We start from the raw sequence: 3,663 nt of genomic DNA, 5'->3' as shown, positions 1-3,663 counted from the left end.
TCTTTTTTATATAGATGCATAATATCATTACCTTTCATTTGGTATATTTTTTTCATAAATTTAACCCTTAACCTGCCCACAAGGGGGGATTTAAAATGACAACTTTTTCACAAAAAATTAATTTTTTTAACTTAAATTTTGAAAATGTTCCGGAAGGTCTGACACTTTTATATATATCTTAAATTAAAGCTAATGTAATATGCTTTATCATGAAAAAAAAAAATTTCGGACTTTATCTTATCTTCATGGTGAAAATGGCTACCAAATGCTATTTTTGTGTGAAAATTTTCGATTTTGTATTTTACATTTTTAACTTTATTATGCTATAACTTTTTGAAAATGTATGGATCAACTACAATTTTTTTATGAGAAGTAGTATTTATATAGATCTTTCATTCGACATACTGTTTTTTTAAATCGGACCATTTCCCTAAATACAGGGGGGATTCAAAACATAAAAATGCATATAGAAAGTAGAACTTTTTCAACGTAACTTTTGAAAGTGTTCCGGAAGGTCTGACACTTTTATATATATCTTAAATTAAAGCTAATGTAATATACTTTATAATGGTAAAAAAAAATTTCGGACTTTATTTTATCTTCATGGTGAAAACAGACATTAAACTTAATAAAAAAAATACGATTTTTGTAAAAAAATTCTTTTTTATATTTTTAACTTTATAATGCTATAACTTCTCGAAAGATGTATGGATCAATATAATTCTTTTTTTTGTAGATGCATGATGTCTTTACCTATCATTTGGTATATTTTTTTTATAAATCTGACTTTTTACCTGCCTACAGGGGGGGATTCAAAATGACAACTTTTTCACAAAAAATTGACTTTTTCAACTTAAATTTTGAAAGTGTTCCGGAAAGTCTGACACTTTTATATATATATTAAATTAAAGCTAATGTAATCTACTTTATTATGTAAAAAAAAAATTTCGGACTTTATTTTGTCTTCACGGTGAAAATGGCTACCAAATGCTATTATTGTGTGAAAATTCTCAATTTTATTTTTTACATTTTTAACATTATAATGCTATAACTTATTGAAAAGTGTATTGATCAATATAATTTTTTTATGAGAAATACTATTTTTTAATAATCCCTTTTTCATTCGACATACTTTATCTTAATCAGGATATTAATAAGGAACTAGCAGTTTATGAAGCTTTTGGAATAATCCACCAATTTTTTAAAATTAAACACTATCTAAAGATTTGCATCGAAGCGTTTTTTTTTTATAGTGATTTTAATCACTGTCAGATATCATTATACTTGATCCAACTATGCCACGTCACCACTCTGCCGCGACCCACCTGTGCTGGGTTGGGTTTTTTATTATGAAAAACAAGTTGAAAGTGGATTAAAAAATGTTGAAATTCAAGATCTCAACCAATTGGTTACATTTTTAAAAACTACAAAATACCTACAACCTATTGATGTTTTATGGGCCTGTGGAAAATATATAAAAATTAAAAATTTGAGTGGTTGGAATGGCTATATGGAAAATGTGAGTCAAATTTTGCCTATAGACTATTCACTTTCACAAATAACTTTTTTAGCATTTGTAAATTATCCAGCTCATAGTTATGATGCAATTTCAACAGTACTCCATTTTGCAGTAAAAAAATCAAATGAAATCAATCAAAAAACTACATTTGTTACTTTTGATTTACCATTGTATATTAAAGCAAAAGATATAGTTCATACTTATCGTAAAGAACTTTCAAACGTCATTGTTCGACTCGGGGGCTTTCATTTACTGATGTCTTTTATGGGCTGCATTGGGTATCTAATGTCAAATAGTGGACTTCAGGAAATGTTAAATACTATATATGCACCAAATTCTGTAGAAAAACTACTATCTGGTCATGCCTATTCGAGATCTATCCGAGCGCATTCATTAACGCATTTAGCTTTGTCAAAACTTATTTTTGAAAGAATTGATCTAACTGAAGATGAGCGAGTTAAAGTTCAAGAGTACTTTAATAATTACTTTGTGGATCCCACAAGTATGGAAAAAACAAATGAAGACATAACTTTTATTTCTATAACTAATAAATTTATAACCGAAGTTAGTTTAATTAAAAATCTAAGTCCAACAGCTGCGTTATGGATACAATATTTTGAAATGGTTACATTAATGAAAAAGTTTATTCAAGCCGAAAGATTAGGTGACTGGTGTCTACATTTAACTTGTTGTAGAGACATGCTTCCTTATTTTCAAGCATGCGGTCACATTCCATACGCTAAGGCTACTTATATGTATTTACAAGATATGCTTACATTAGAGAATAAAATGAATACTGCAGAATATTCAAAGTTTGTAAATAAAAGTTACTTTACTATTCGTCGCGTAGATAAAACTTGGTCTGGTATATGGACAGATATGATGATTGAACAAACTCTTATACGGACAATGAAAACAGCTGGTGGTCTAACACATGGTAGAGGTATGACGAATAGCGTAATAAATAAATGGATTTTGAGTATGCCTGTTTAAATAATATATGTGCTAACATTAAAAATTTTGTAAATCTTTCTTCAAGTACAAGCGAACAGCACATCGAACTACGTGAGTCTAGGATATCTCGTGATGATAGTGATGTTGAAAAAATTGTCAAATGATTTTCATTAAATTATCCATTCCCAAACAACAATTATATTATGTCAATTGCCACTGGAATTTCTGGTTATGATAAAGTAAATTGTCATAAAGCGTATGAAATTGGTCTTGTTTTAGTAAATTCAATGGTGGGTTTCAATGAAATAAAACTTAAAAGGTCAAATAAAGTTATAACTCTAGCTTCAATAACTTCTGGTATTAAAATTAATAATGAAATAATTAAAGTAAACCCATTACTACTATTTCAACGAATCGCTATTTTAAAAAAAAGTGATGAAGAACTTTTTTCATATCTTCAATTTGAACTCGCACCTTTCCCTTTGGCATTATTTGATGAAAATGGTCTTAGAAAAACAAAAAAATCTGCCTTATATGATATTTTACAGCACGTACCTTTAGACNAAAAAAATCTGCCTTATATGATATTTTACAGCACATACCTTTAGAAAGTTTATATATTACTAGTGCAAAGTATGTAATTGATGGAGAATTTCTCCTCCATAAAGTTATTTGGCAAATGTATCAAACATTTGAATTAATTTGTGAATCTTATGTTACTTATTTAAAAAAACACTTTGGTACTGATGTAATTGTTGTGTTTGATAGTTATCAGAATAATGTAAAAAGTATAAAAAGTTCAAAGCGACAACGTCGAAGGTTAAATAATTAATGTGCTGATGTATTTTTTGAAAGCCCTATGGATGTTCCTGTTTTAAAGGACAACTTTTTATCAATAATAATAAAATTAGATTTATTGAAATGCTTAAAACTAAATTAGTATGCAATGAATTTGTTGTTAAAATAGCAAATGATGATGCTGACACATTAATTGTTAACACTGCAATTAATGTGTCTAGTTATCATCCTAAAGTTATCGTGGTTGGTGAAGATATTGATTTATTAGTACTTCTCATCGCTTTAACTCCTAGTGAAAATAATATATTTTTTTTAAAAGCAAGCTCCGGTAATGAAGAAAAAAAAATGTTTAGTACTGAATTTATACAAAAAAATAATCCTTCATTGATCAA

The sequence above is a fragment of the Daktulosphaira vitifoliae genome, unplaced genomic scaffold (genome assembly GCF_025091365.1).
Source record: "Daktulosphaira vitifoliae isolate Bord-2020 unplaced genomic scaffold, ASM2509136v1 Scaffold_2, whole genome shotgun sequence".
NCBI lineage: Eukaryota > Metazoa > Arthropoda > Insecta > Hemiptera > Phylloxeridae > Daktulosphaira > Daktulosphaira vitifoliae.
This window is presented reverse-complemented; position numbering follows the sequence as displayed.